This window comes from Haliotis rufescens, unplaced genomic scaffold, assembly GCF_023055435.1.
Source record: "Haliotis rufescens isolate VD_foot unplaced genomic scaffold, xgHalRufe1.0.p SCAF_24, whole genome shotgun sequence".
Classification (NCBI taxonomy): domain Eukaryota; kingdom Metazoa; phylum Mollusca; class Gastropoda; order Lepetellida; family Haliotidae; genus Haliotis; species Haliotis rufescens.
The window spans coordinates 1,217,518-1,233,908 of record NW_025963935.1 but is presented as its reverse complement, the minus strand read 5'-3'; the positions used below and the strand labels follow the sequence as shown (position 1 = coordinate 1,233,908).

The following is a 16,391-nucleotide window of genomic DNA, read 5'->3' as shown; positions in this document are numbered from 1 at the left end:
TAATCTAGGGACAAGCTTTTCCCTCGCCCAATCCTTATTCTCTGTGATTCCACAGATAATGCGTTAGCTGGTAGGCGTAGACTGCCGAGTTCTATTCCAACAGCAGGGTTTTAATCTAGGGACAAGCTTTTCCCTCGCCCAATCCTTATTCTCTGTGATTCCACAGATAATGCGTTAGCTGGTAGGCGTAGACTGCCGAGTTCTATTCCAACAGCAGGGTTTTAATCTAGAAACAAGCTTTTCCCTCGCCCAATCCTCATTCTGTGATTCCACAGATAATGCGTTAGCTGGTAGGCGTAGACTGCTGAGTTCTATTCCAACAGCAGGGTTTTAACCTAGAAACAAACTTTTCCCTCGCCCAATCCTCATTCTGTGATTTCACAGATAATGCGTTAGCTGGTAGGCGTAGACTGCTGAGTTCTATTCCAACAGCAGGGTTTTAATCTAGGGACAAGCTTTTCCCTCGCCCAATCCTTATTCTCTGTGGCCCCATAGGTAGTGCGTTAGCTGGTAAAAGTAGAGTATCTGCATTTCACCCAGTGACAAGCTCTTCTCCTCCCAAGTCCGCATGTGGCCTCAAAGGCAAGGCGCTAGCTGGTAAAAGTTAAGTCCCCAGTTCTATTCCAACATCTGGGTTTTAACCAAGTGCCAAGTTCTGATCTCAACCAGTCTTTATTATGACGGCATGTAGGTAGGTAGGTGTTAAATTGTTAACAGTGCACGAGATGGTACAGTCCTGAGTTCTATTCCAACGTCAGGATTTCTCTGAGGCAGGAAACTTTCCTATGTGAGCAATCTGACGTTCAAATGCCTCCTCAATACAACCTGTGTGTCACGTTTGACACAAGTGCATTTTGTCCAGGTATGTGAACATTGCATGGATTCCTGATTCATCTCGACTGAATAGTTCACTGTTCCTTGTTCATGACTTCAATGATCTATATTTTGCCTGAACAATTATGCCATAGTGATGATGGTCCCCGACTGATGTGACGAGGGGCATGTGACCCATTGCCAGTGTATCAGGGCCAGGTATCAGAGTTGAGTTGACACTTATAAATAAATAAACTTATAAATACGACAACTATAGTTCAGGCCTACATGTAAGCTACCAAGCAACGTATGCTTGTAGATCGATAAGACAAAATGTTGTGTGCGTGTCAGTGTACCCGAAGATGTGGACTTGCTCAAAATATCAAAGAATGGTTTGTGTGTCCCTGATTTGATTATTGTCATGCTGACTGTGTACAACTTGACTATTTCTGAAAGCAGTGTTAAAAAACAAAACAAACAAGATTTTGTGTGAAAATGAGGTGGGTTCCTCAGGCAACCTGAAGCACTTTAGTGTTGTACCACTGTTGCCCAGCAACCTTAAGCACTTTAGTGTTGTACCACTGTTGCCCAGCAACCTGAAGCACTTTAGTGTTGTACCACTGTTGCCAAGCAACCTGAAGCACTTTAGTGTTGTACCACTGTTGCCAAGCGACCTGAAGCACTTTAGTGTTGTACCACTGTTGCCCAGCAACCTAAAGCACTTTAGTGTTGTACCACTGTTGCCCAGCAACCTGAAGCACTTTAGTGTTGTACCACTGTTGTCCAGCAACCTGAAGCACTTTAGTGTTGTACCACTGTTGCCCAGCAACCTGAAGCACTTTAGTGTTGTACCACTGTTGCCCAGCAACCTGAAGCACTTTAGTGTTGTACCACTGTTGCCCAGCAACCTGAAGCACTTTAGTGTTGTACCACTGTTTCCCAGCAACCTGAAGCACTTTAGTGTTGTACCACTGTTGCCCAGCAACCTGAAGCACTGGTGCAAGAATGGTTCGTACAACTCTTCACCTAGCACAGGCCAGTGTTGCTAGTTCCTGACCATCCGTGCAATCTATAAAGCTGGTCAGTGCCTTCTGTGTCACCGCTGTGCTGAACATCGGTGGCGGCGGCGGGGGTGGCGGTGGTGGCGGTGGTGGCGTCTCTGGCTTGTCCCAGAGATGGAACTTGAGATGATGTTGTTAGCCCTTGCCTTGAAGGAGGACATCTGTAGTTGGTAGATTTCACCATTTCTTCTGAGCTTGTCTGCTGTCATGACTTGATGCGCAAGAAGTAGTATTGTAAAGGGAGATTTTATGCTGCTGCATATATAGGCTGATATCTGATTCTGAAAGAAGCAGAGCTTGGTTTGGATATTGCTTATGGGTCATGTAGTTTTAAATAATTGGCCTGGCTAAAGAAATGTTTTGGGTCAGAAGATGCATGTTGGTGGAAGGCTATTTAGTATTGGCTCCATTTCATTTTGAAATCCTCAGGTCAGGGGATTTATCAGGTGGTAGAGGAATGCATCACTTTGGTCTTTACAATGTTCAACTGATATTACTGAAATACTGTGGGAGCCCTGAAGAACTGGGGTAGAATAGGTCTTCAGCAACCCATGATTGTCGTAAGAGGCATCGGGTGGTTGATGCATGTCATCGTATCCCATTTATTGTATGGATGCTCATGTTATCAATCACTGGATTGTCAGGTACAGACTCGATTATTTACAGACCGCCGTCATATAGCTGGAATATTGCTGTGTGCGGCGTTAAACAACAAACAAACAAACAAACACTGGAACACGAGTGACTGAAGCTTTCTGTCCTGACCATGAGGGCTGTATTTAGTTAGGTCATCAGCTGTCAAATTTCCGGAATGTTGTTAGATTTTACACCACTTCTATCTCACACCTCTAGGCCTAATAGAACTTTCTGCCTTTTGGATATGTGTTTGTAATGACCTTGAGATATACATTGGTGACCTTGTTTGAATTTCTGTGGTTTCTTGCGATGTGAAACCGTTTCTTTTGTTGACTATCATGTGATTTGTAGACAATGATGAATAGTGTTGCAACTATGAACTGCGATAGCTTCTCTGTTGGAATGTTTTTGATTTTGTCGCTGTGATCTGACCACTTCTGAGTATGCATGTCGATATGTGGGTGTACACGTGGTCATAATGTTCAGGTGGCTGATTGTCATCAGCAGATGCCGGATAGGGTACACAGACAAGAGCAGATAGCGGGGTTCATTCAGGCTTTTAAGGTCACTCGACCCGTGAAGATCCAGGGTAGAAACGGGCTTCAGCAACCCATGCTTGCCGTAAAAGGTGTCTATGCTTGTCGTAAGAGGCGACTTAAGGGATCGGGTGGTCAGGTTTGCTGACTTTGTTGAAGCATGTCATCGATCCCAATTGCGTAGATAGGTGTTCATGATGTCAATCACTGGATTGTCTGGTCCAGACTCGATTATTTACAGACCGCCGTCATATAGCTGGAAAAGTGCTGAGTGCGGTGTAAAACAACAAACAAACAACTTAAGGTCACCCTCCGTTGTACGGAATGTCAAATGTAATGGGGTTTGACGTGGCAGTCAAGATTATTCCACTTATATATCAGTGACATATTCTTGTTGATAAAAGTATTATAACACATACAAATATGTTCTGAGGATGTTTAAGTGTGATTTCCCAGTGATAGATCTTTGTGTCGAAGACCATGAAGACGGACTTTTGTTGGTTGTGAAAATAACTCTTGTTGGAAAATTTGTAATGGTCATACTGCTTTTTAGGTCTCACGACTAATGTGTAGTATGCTAAATTTATTCAAATATTGACGGACTAAGGATAAAAACCAAGACCAGACACCAGGCTACACACACAGGACCAGACACCAGGCTACACACACAGGACCAGACACCAGGCTACACACACAGTACCAGACACCAGGCTACACACACAGGACCATACACCAGGCTACACACACAGGACCAGACACCAGGCTACACACACAGGACCAGACACCAGGCTACACACACAGGACCAGACACCAGGCTACACACACAGGACCAGACACCAGGCTACACACACGGGACCAGACACCAGGCTACACACACAGGACCAGACACCAGGCTACACACACACAGGACCAGACACCAGGCTACACACACAGGACCAGACACAGACACCAGGCTACACACACAGGACCAGACACCAGGCTACACACACAGGACCAGACACCAGGCTACACACACAGGACCAGACACCAGGCTACACACACAGGACCAGACACCAGGCTACACACACAGGACCAGACACCAGGCTACACACACGGGACCAGACACCAGGCTACACACACAGGACCAGACACCAGGCTACACACACAGGACCAGACACCAGGCTACACACACCAGGCTACACACACAGGACCAGACACCAGGCTACACACACAGGACCAGACACCAGGCTACACACACAGGACCAGACACCAGGCTACACACACAGGACCAGACACCAGGCTACACACACAGGACCAGACACCAGGCTACACACACAGGACCAGACACCAGGCTACACACACAGGACCAGACACAGACACCAGGCTACACACACAGGACCAGACACCAGGCTACACACACAGGACCAGACACCAGGCTACACACACAGGACCAGACACCAGGCTACACACACAGGACCAGACACCAGGCTACACACACGGGACCAGACACCAGGCTACACACACCAGGCTACACACACAGGACCAGACACCAGGCTACACACACAGGACCAGACACCAGGCTACACACACAGGACCAGACACCAGGCTACACACAGGACCAGACACCAGGCTACACACACAGGACCAGACACCAGGCTACACACACAGGACCAGACACCAGGCTACGTACACAGGACCAGACACCAGGCTACACACACAGGACCATACACCAGGCTACACACACAGGACCAGACACCAGGCTACACACACAGGACCAGACACAGACACCAGGCTACACACACAGGACCAGACACCAGGCTACACACACAGGACAAGACACCAGGCTACACACACAGGACCAGACACCAGGCTACACACACAGGACCAGACACCAGGCTACACACACAGGACCAGACACCAGGCTACACACACAGGACCATACACCAGGCTACACACACAGGACCAGACACCAGGCTACACACACGGGACCAGACACCAGGCTACACACACAGGACCAGACACCAGGCTACACACACACAGGACCAGACACCAGGCTACACACACAGGACCAGACACCAGGCTAAACACACAGGACCAGACACCAGGCTACACACACACAGGACCAGACACCAGGCTACACACACAGGACCAGACACCAGGCTACGTACACGAGACAATCGGGCGCTCTAAATAAGCACTTACCTGATTAACTCTTTCAACACTGCAGGCCAGTAAAGAGCCCACGATGGAGCCACGTCAAAATAATATAAAATACTATGAACCTACCTGTCATATCATTCATTTATTAATCACTTTGTCTATCACTTTTCACAATGTCTGAAAATATGTATTTCATTTTAATTTATCATGTTTTGTCGATAGATTTAAAATTTATTAACTATTTCCCATAATGGGGCACATGCTTTGACAACGGGTCCGTATCGAACATGTAAAAGAGCAAACAACAGATGTGTCACGCAGATGTGTTTTACCGTATTCGACGTAATAAGCGCCCAGGGCGCTCTCAAAATTAGAAATAGGGGGCTCTTATTAGAATATTATTTTGGTGAAAAAAACAGAGTTGAAAGATAAATTTCGAGGTTTATGCTGACAGCCTGAAGTGTTTATGTACGACAGATATATTTTTCCAGGATTTAATTGCCCATAATCAAGGGTGCATATGACACACGAGTGCGTATTATACGCGAATAAATAAGTCTTGTGCACATTGATCAATCAGAAGGGGTGCTAATTGGGATTGTTCACCAGCCAATATATTAGCAAATGTCGCCATGGGCGCTTATTAGAGCGGGGCACTTATTACGTCGAATACAGTATATAAAATAATAAATAAAATCAACAAGAGCATATCCAAAACTTGTCAAAATTACGTCTAAGTTGTTGTTTCCATTATTTCATGCAATTGCATCTAATGTTAGTCATATGACATCTCGGCCTTCGTTGCCTTGAATTTTAGGCTTGGACACAATGTTTAATGCCAAAATTTATGCATGAGAAATCCTTGTCATAGTTTGTAACCTAGCCGGATATGTCCACGAAGTTCCATATTGTTAATATAGGCCACAATTTCAGAGAAACATTCAGAGAACACAATTTAACCTAAACTTTTTGTCTCTGTCGGAGATTTATCATACATGAGGACGGTAACCATTGCTGTAATTTGATTGGCTGCCTTAGCTCACATGCTTGAATTTGACCAATCACAATCCTTGTAGCAGATTTCATCAAGAAAGCATCATTAGAAACCAAATTCTCTCCAATAATATCGCATGGTACAGCTACAAAAATACTCATATTATTATAACTGTCATACTATTGATGTCTTGAATAGCTTTCTTATGATACCAGAGATGGAAAGAATCAACGTTCGTGTTATTCATACAAAGCTTCGAAATCAGGGGTATTCCATGGTATTTTCTCATGTTACTGAGCGGAAAGCCACTGTTATCAGGTTGATGACATATAATATCTATCATTCTAATTAAGGAGATTGAAAGAATGCATACATTTTTATCCCATTTTCTTTGGGCCTTCTAGTTTTTCGTTTGTTTCCATGGAAACAATTTGTACTTTGGTCTCATTAGGAGGTGGATTTCGTTTCCAGAGCACAACTCAATAACTATCTTTATGCAAAACTTGGCAGATATACATATCAATGACATCCAGAATTGGTGCCTTTTGCTATTTTCCATGGAAATAATTTGAACTTCATCTCTAAAGAGGGGGTTCCGGACCACCACTCAAATAACTGTTCTATATCTTTCCGCAAAACTTGGTAGATATGTCAGACAGATCCTGAAGTGGTGACCTTTGCTATTTGTTTGACTCTGTTTGACTCTGTTTGACTCTGTTCATACTGGTGTGTTTGTCTGGAGCATATCTCTCAAACTGTAGGAACTCTTTCTTGAAACTATGCACACGCAAGGATCAGGTTGTCAACTGGTGGCTTTTGCTCATTAGGGATGTTTTGAATTTTTCTGTTTCCATGGCAACAGGTTTGATTTCTGACGTAGAAATACAAGGTTCTGAATCCCAGTTCCGTATTTTTGTTTTGATAGTTCAAAAACTACTTTTGTATACAGACAGATAGACAAAAATTCTCTCATCGAGTAGGACTTCCAGTTACAGTTAGATGCCTTGTTCTTTTTAGTTTGTGGGGGCCAGGGAGATTTGTCATCTTCTGATGACTCTTGTTTAGTTTAAGTGAACTTATTAAGTTGTAAATGCACTATTTAAATAATGTAATGGACATAACTTTCATATTTATAAACAGTAGGATCTATAAGCATGTACCATGTAATAGCAAAGATGTTTTACAAGCAGATAATGTGACCCGGGGTAGAAGAGGTCTTCAGCAACCCATGCTTGCTGTAAAAGGCCACTGTGCTTGTCGTAAGAGACGACTAACGGGATCGGGTGGTCAGGCTCGCTGACTTGGTTGATATATGTCATCGATCCCAATTGCGTGGATCGATGCTCATGATATCAATCACTGGATTGCCTGTCAAGACTCGATTATTTACAGAACGCCGTCATGTAGCTGGAATATTGCTGAGTGTGGCGTTAAACAACAAACCAACCAACCTTGATAAATGTAGGCTCCATCTATCACACAAGAGTCAGTGAATTCGGTGTCAGGATCAGCTTCTGGTTGACTGGTGTTGAAAGTTTAAACCAAATGCTTGACTCCAGACTTACAAACTTAACTTTGACAAAGCACACCAGTAACATAAGCTAATTATGAGCTAAGCTAGACTTGCAAGAAAACACCATAAGCTAGATAATCTGATGTTGTAACAGAAGAGACAGTTGAAAGAAGAAACACAGTTGAAAACTTGACCTTGAATGCGACCTTGCTGGCTTGTTCCAGTAGATATGGAAAACCTAGTTGAGGGATTGGGGAGTTCTCCCAACACGAGGATCCACTTGCACAAAGTGATCTTAGCGCTAAGATGATCGTAACTCCTATACTTTAACATAGGCTTTCGACAGTCTTAGCGCTAAGATGATCGTAGCTCCCATACTTTAACATAGGCTTTCGACGGTCTTAGCGCTAAGATGATCGTAACTCCTATACTTTAACATAGGCTTTCGACAGTCTTAGCGCTAAGATGATCGTAGCTCCCATACTTTAACATAGGCTTTCGACGGTCTTAGCGCAAAGATGATCGTAACTCCTATACTTTAACATAGGCTTTCGACGGTCTTAGCGCTAAGATGATCGTAACTCCCATACTTTAACATAGGCTTTCGACGGTCTTAGCACTAAGATCCCTTTTGCAAGAAGGCCCTGGTGTTGGTGAATTATAACCTCGCCTAATCTGAGGGTGGTAGAAGGCAGCTGGGAGATCGCTGGTGAATAGACCTGTTGATGGTGAGGCCAGGGCTGTGACCACTGACGAAAGTAGATGTATGGGTGTTACTAGATGCACAATTTTGTCACCAAGTCCAGGAAGATATATGGGTGTTACTAGATGCACAGTTTTGTTACCAAGTACAGGGAGATGTATGGGTGTTGCTAGCTGCACAGTTTTGTCACCAAGTCCAGGGAGATGTATGGGTGTTGCTAGATGCACAGTTTTGTCACCAAGTCCAGGGAGATGTATGGGTGTTGCTAGCTGCACAGTTGTGTCACCAAGTCCAGGGAGATGTATGGGTGTTGCTAGATGCACAGTTTTGTCACCAAGTCCAGGAAGATATATGGGTGTTGCTAGATGCACAGTTCCGTCACAAAGGGTCCAGGGGGATGTAAAGGTGTTGCTAGATGCACAGTTTTAACACCCAGGAGGATGTAAAGGTGTTGCTAGATGCACAGTTCCGTCACAAAGGGTCCAGGGGGATGTAAGGGTGTTGCTAGATGCACAGTTTTGTCACCAAGTCCAGGAAGATATATGGGTGTTGCTAGATGCACAGTTTTGTTACCAAGTACAGGGAGATGTATGGGTGTTGCCAGATGCACAGTTTTGTCACCCAGGAGGATGTAAAGGTGTTGCTAGATGCACAGTTCCGTCACAAAGGGTCCAGGGGGATGTAAAGGTGTTGCTAGATGCACAGTTTTGACACCCAGGAGGATGTAAAGGTGTTGCTAGATGCACAGTTTTGTCACCAAGTCCAGGAAGATATATGGGTGTTACTAGATGCACAGTTTTGTCACCAAGTCCAGGAAGATGTATGGGTGTTGCTAGATGCACAGTTTTGTCACCAAGTCCAGGGAGATGTATGGGTGTTGCTAGATGCACAGTTTTGTCACCAAGTCCAGGAAGATATATGGGTGTTGCTAGATGCACAGTTTTGTCACCAAGTCCAGGAAGATATATGGGTGTTGCTAGATGCACAGTTTTGTCACCAAGTCCAGGGAGATGTATGGGTGTTGCTAGATGCACAGTTGTGTCACCAAGTCCAGGGGGATGTGAGGGTGTTGCTAGATGCACAGTTTTGTCACCCAGTCCAGGGGGATGTGAGGGTGTTGCTAGATGCACAGTTGTGTCACCAAGTCCAGGGGGATGTGAGGGTGTTGCTAGATGCACAGTTGTGTCACCAAGTCCAGGGAGATGTACGGGTGTTGCTAGATGCACAGTTTTGTCACCAAGTCCAGGGAGATGTATGGGTGTTGCTAGATGCACAGTTGTGTCACCAAGTCCAGGGAGATGTATGGGTGTTGCTAGATGCACAGTTTTGTCACCAAGTCCAGGGAGATGTATGGGTGTTGCTAGATACTGAGTATTGTCACCAAGTCCAGGAAGATAAATGGGTGTTGCTAGATGCACAGTTTTGTTACCAAGTACAGGGAGATGTATGGGTGTTGCTAGATGCACAGTTTTGTCACCAAGTCCAGGGAGATGTATGGGTGTTGCTAGATGCACAGTTGTGTCACCAAGTCCAGGGAGATGTAAGGGTGTTGCTAGATGCACAGTTGTGTCACCAAGTCCAGGGGGATGTATGGGTGTTGCTAGATGCACAGTTTTGTCACCAAGTCCAGGAAGATATATTGGTGTTGCTAGATGCACAGTTTTGTTACCAAGTACAGGGAGATGTATGGGTGTTGCTAGATGCACAGTTGTGTCACCAAGTCCAGGAAGATGTATGGGTGTTGCTAGATACTGAGTATTGTCACCAAGTCCAGGAAGATGTATGGGTGTTGCTAGATGCACAGTTCTGTCACCAAGTCCAGGAGGATGTAAAGGTGTTGCTAGATGCACAGTTGTGTTACCAAGTCCAGGGAGATGTATGGGTGTTGCTAGATGCACAGTTTTGACACCAGGTCCAGGGAGATGTATGGGTGTTGCTAGATGCACAGTTGTGTTACCAAGTCCAGGAAGATGTATGGGTGTTGCTAGATGCACAGTTTTGACACCAAGTCCAGGGGGATGTGAGGGTGTTGCTAGATGCACAGTTTTGTCACCAAGTCCAGGGGTATGTGAGGGTGTTGCTAGATGCACAGTTCTGTCACCGAGTCCAGGAAGATGTATGGGTGTTGCTTGATGCACAGTTCTGTCACCAAGTCCAGGGGGATGTGAGGGTGTTGCTAGATGCACAGTTCTGTCACCAAGTCCAGGGGGATGTGAGGGTGTTGCTAGATGCACAGTTCTGTCACCAAGTCCAGGAGGATGTAAAGGTGTTGCTAGATGCACAGTTTTGTCACCAAGTCCAGGGGGATATAAAGGTGTTGCTAGATGCACAGTTCTGTCACCAAGTCCAGGAGGATGTAAAGGTGTTGCTAGATGCACAGTTTTGTCACCAAGTCCAGGAAGATGTATGGGTGTTGCTAGATGCACAGTTTTGACACCAAGTCCAGGGGGATGTGAGGGTGTTGCTAGATGCACAGTTTTGTCACCAAGTCCAGGGGTATGTGAGGGTGTTGCTAGATGCACAGTTCTGTCACCAAGTCCAGGAAGATGTATGGGTGTTGCTAGATGCACAGTTTTGTCACCAAGTCCAGGGAGATGTATGGGTGTTGCTAGATGCACAGTTCTGTCACCAAGTCCAGGGAGATGTATGGGTGTTGCTAGATGCACAGTTCTGTCACCAAGTCCAGGAAGATGTATGGGTGTTGCTAGATGCACAGTTCTGTCACCAAGTCCAGGGAGATGTATGGGTGTTGCTAGATGCACAGTTCTGTCACCAAGTCCAGGAAGATGTATGGGTGTTGCTAGATGCACAGTTTTGACACCAAGTCCAGGGAGATGTATGGGTGTTGCTAGATGCACAGTTCTGTCACCAAGTCCAGGAGGATGTAAAGGTGTTGTTAGATGCACAGTTTTGACACCAAGTCCAGGGAGATGTATGGGTGTTGCTAGATGCACAGTTCTGTCACCAAGTCCAGGAGGATGTAAAGGTGTTGTTAGATGCACAGTTTTGACACCAAGTCCAGGGAGATGTATGGGTGTTGCTAGATGCACAGTTCTGTCACCAAGTCCAGGAGGATGTAAAGGTGTTGCTAGATGCACAGTTTTGACACCAAGTCCAGGGAGATGTATGGGTGTTGCTAGATGCACAGTTCTGTCACCAAGTCCAGGAGGATGTAAAGGTGTTGTTAGATGCACAGTTTTGACACCAAGTCCAGGAGGATGTAAAGGTGTTGTTAGATGCACAGTTTTGACACCAAGTCCAGGAAGATATATGGGTGTTGCTAGATGCACAGTTTTGACACCAAGTCCAGGGGGATGTGAGGGTGTTGCTGGATGCACAGTTCTGTCACCAAGTCCAGGGGGATGTGAGGGTGTTGCTAGATGCACAGTTTTGTCACCAAGTCCAGGGGGATGTATGGGTGTTGCTAGATGCACAGTTTTGACACCAAGTCCAGGGAGATGTATGGGTGCTGCTAGATGCACAGTTTTGACACCAAGTCCAGGGGGATGTGAGGGTGTTCCTAGATGCACAGTTCTGTCACCAAGTCCAGGGGGATGTATGGATGTTGCTAGATGCACAGTTGTGTCACCAAGTCCAGGAAGATGTATGGGTGTTGCTAGATGCACAGTTGTGTCACCAAGTCCAGGGGGATGTATGGATGTTGCTAGATGCACAGTTCTGTCACCAAGTCCAGGAAGATATATGGGTGTTGCTAGATGCACAGTTGTGTCACCAAGTCCAGGGGGATGTGAGGGTGTTGCTGGATGCACAGTTCTGTCACCAAGTCCAGGAAGATATATGGGTGTTGCTAGATGCACAGTTGTGTCACCAAGTCCAGGGGGATGTGAGGGTGTTGCTAGATGCACAGTTTTGACACCAAGTCCAGGGGGATGTAAGGGTGTTGCTAGATGCACAGTTGTGTCACCCAGTCCAGGGGGATGTGAGGGTGTTGCTAGATGCACAGTTCTGTCACCAAGTCCAGGAGGATGTTAGGGTGTTGCTAGATGCACAGTTTTGACACCAAGTCCAGGGGGATGTAAGGGTGTTGCTAGATGCACAGTTGTGTCACCCAGTCCAGGATGTGAGGGTGTTGCTAGATGCACAGTTTTGACACCAAGTCCAGGGGGATGTGAGGGTGTTGCTGGATGCACAGTTGTGTCACCAAGTCCAGGGGGATGTAAGGGTGTTGCTAGATGCACAGTTGTGTCACCAAGTCCAGGGGGATGTATTGGTGTTGCTAGATGCACAGTTTTGACACCAAGTCCAGGGGGATGTGAGGGTGTTGCTAGATGCACAGTTTTGACACCAAGTCCAGGGGGATGTGAGGGTGTTGCTAGATGCACAGTTTTGACACCCAGGAGATGCATGAGGATGCTGAGCACATTTATCACTGCATGATCATGGTTTTTCTTTAGTTGAGTGCCGATTTTGTTCTTTAAAAAGTAATTTAGTTCACTTAGTTCTGCAACTGCATGCCCCTGCTTGGAATGTTGTCGACCATAATCTTCATTCTCATCGTTGTCATCATCAGCTAACATCACCTCCTTGCATTCACATTTTAAGGAATCAGTTTTTGTCATTTTTTTGAAAATTTACACTCACAGTTGCTTTTTTTAAAGAAAGAAAAAGAAAAAAATCCAAAATTAGTTGTTTGGTTTTTTAGTTTTTTACCTTGTGAAACACAATAATAAATGTTTTGCTTCCCTACCAACTTGCCATCAGCCTAACCACATCATGTCCGTGTCTCTCTCCTCGTGTCAGGTTTTTCCCAAAGCAGCGACGGCGTTGCACGGGACAGCTCCCTCTCCCCCTCTCCCCCCCTCCCCTCTCCCCCCCTCCCCTCTCCCCCTCTCCCCCTCAATCATCATCACCGTGCCCTCAGTCTGTCTGCAAAGAGCACACACCAACCACCATGAAGCACTCTCTCTCTCTCTCCTTGCACACACAACTAGAGAACAATCTGGTTCTTATGCCGCTTGAAAATGGGAACACGATCATGACACATACTACTCCACATTTGTTAGGCATACTGAGATATTTCAGACTGTTACAAAACTTGAATTGTGAACTTATGATTCATTTACTTAACATGAAGCTGCTCTTGGAATAAGTGGGGGCATGGGTGGCCCAGTTGTCTAAGGTGCCGCAATTCGCTGTGCAAAGTTGCATCCCTTGGACATGTCAGAAACCTTTGATTGTGGGTTCGAATCCCGGTTCACCCCGATTGTTTCTAGGTTTGTCAGCACCATGCCCATGCTCGTGGGTTTCACCAAAGTGGTAAACGTCTGAGACCTGCATCACTTTGAGCTTTCCTCCCATATTAAGCTGACACACAGTGATATAACTGGAATACTGTTAAAAGCGGCGTTAAACCCAACTCACTCACTCACTCACTTGGAATTGGCAGTAAATTGAATACTATTTGTGTGCCAACATCGGACAGAAATCAGTCACATTAAAAAAAGTGTCCACTTGCACAAAGTGATCTTAGCGCTAAGATGACCGTAATTCCCATACTTTAACATTGGCTTACGATGGTCACAGCGCTAAGATGGCTTTGTGCAACTGGGCCCTGGACAGCATAAATATCCCTGTCAGAAGTTGAGTAGTATATACACATATTAACCTTGCAAACACAATGAGGCTTAAAATATTTATAATATACTTTATGTCAAGTTCTGAAAACTATTTCGTAGTTAAATTTAGAGCACTACGCCAGTCAACTAAACACTCCTCCTAAGTTATTGACTTGGTTCCTGCATGTCATCGTATCCCAATTGCGTGGATCGATGCTCATGATGTCGATCACTGGATTGACTGGTCCAGACTTGATTATTTACAGACCGCCGTCACATAGCTGGAATAATGCTAAGTGTTGCGTTAAACAGCAAACAAACAAACAAACAAAACAAGTGGTAAGTCATTTCTACCCGTAAGTCATAATACGCAAGTTGATAAAAACAAGGACTCAAGATTACTAGTCCTCCATTTTATTCTGCTGATTTTCATAAGTAAATGTCACATGCATAAGTGACTGAAGTATGGTGGAATTTGGGTGTGAGATGCATGTCACATGAACCTTGGGTCAGAGCTACAGATAAGCAGCGTATTTGCGTAAAATACCCTCGAAAAATATTCAAAACCCAATTACTTTCAATTAACTTGCATACAGAAACGCATGCATTAAATGAAAAATTCAATTTAAAAAAAACATCACTGTAAGTACCCAATGAAGATTTTTCAGCATGCGTACAAAGGAGCTAATTTCTGAAACACAATTACCAGCTATTTTACTTTCCGAGTCAAGCCTATATACTTAGAACAGTTATATACATCTGAAACATTATTTCAATTTTTAAAAATCTTAAAATGTTCACTTATTTTTTGGAAAACCCAATAGAGTGATGAATAGATGAGTGAAAAAGTATTGGTAACCCAATGAAAAGTCGAAAAACCCATCAAAATAGAAACCCTGGAGTAAAAAAAATCAGTAGACATTCCCAAATTAGAATGAAAGTTTGCCGAGTGACATTATTACAGATCCAGATGTTATTGCGTTGCTGGGGTGACTTTTGTGCCGCTGACAACCTGACCAACAAACAATGAACTTACTGTTTTGTCCACTTGCAATAAATGAACTATTAAGAGACCCATGAGTTTGAGAAAACAAGAACATTAAAAAAAACAAAAAACAGCTGTTTTATTCCAAATTTGTTTGCCTAATGTGTGCTGAAATACTTAGATAGTTCTGCTGATCAACAGGGTGGTCGGGTAGCCTAGTGGTTAAAGCGTTCGCTCGTCACGCCGAAGACCCGGGTTCGATTCCCGACATGGGTACAATACGTGAAGCCCATTTCTGGTGTCCCCTGCCGTGATATTGCTGGAATATTGCTAAAAGCGGCGTAAAACCATACTCACTCACTCTACTGATCGACACCATATACTGAACAAAAGGAGCAAGGAATCATGGATGTTTTAAAGGAGATTTTTGTTTTTGTAGTGAAAAGACAAATTTCGTAAAAATATCCCCAAAATATTCATGATTCCAAACATTTTTGGTTCAGTATATTATAATCTTTCTTTGGTGATCAGTAATTGTGCCTTGTGCAGTGTTCAAAATGTCTTTTGAAACCAGAAGACAGCTTTTGTGCCTATCACTACAAGTGCCCCACACAGATAAGGATGAGATGAGGGTCGTCTCAGGTAGGCTGTTTTTCAGTGATGGTTGCTATGGAAATCATACACAAATGGTGATAGTGACATGATAATAGCACAGTAGCACAGGTACACATTTATTAGTCAACAGACAAATTAAAACAAAGTGATAATTTGCACTCAATTCAAATGATGGCTAAATTTGTAAGGCTGACAAAATTTAAGTAAAGACATCACACAATATCCCCCAGCACATACTAATTAACATGAATAATGTTTAATGCTCACTAACTGCAAGACCTTTATTTATTGCTTGAATTTTTGTTTTCCATACATTCACCATTTTCCAGCTTACACCCTTCCCTGTCTTCTTGCTGAAACTGCACAATCTCCCCCCCCCCCAGCACCTAGTTCCAATTGCTGCACCCCAGCTCTTGAGAACCACCAAACTGACTTACTGCCACGTCCAATTGGTCCCCCGTTCCTTACCCCTGGGCAAGTCATGCCACTTTCCCACTGACCATCCCCCTCGTAGGGACCAAGGTGCCACACCCACTTCCCCCACCCTGGGTAAGTCGTGTCACCTCCCCCCACCAGGATGGGAATAAGGTGCCACGCCCACTTGTTCCACCTTGGTAAGTCCAAAGTGCCATGCCCACTTGTTCCACCTTGGTTAGTCCAAAGTGCCACGCCCACTTGTTCCACCTTGGTAAGTCCAAAGTGCCACGCCCACTTGTTCCACCTTGGTAAGTCATGCCACTCTCCCACCCCCCTTCCTTGAAGGACCATAATGCCACACCCACCTGCCTCACGGGTAAGCCGTGTCAGTCTGCCCTGTCGA

At 44.8% G+C, this 16,391-nt stretch overlaps 1 protein-coding gene across 15 annotated transcripts in view; it reads left to right on the top strand.

The window, feature by feature from the left end:
* LOC124122833 (fasciclin-2-like) overlaps positions 1–16,391 on the top strand; it is a 140,690-nt gene that overhangs the window by 102,729 nt on the left and 21,570 nt on the right. The gene's annotated exons all lie outside the window — the stretch shown is intronic.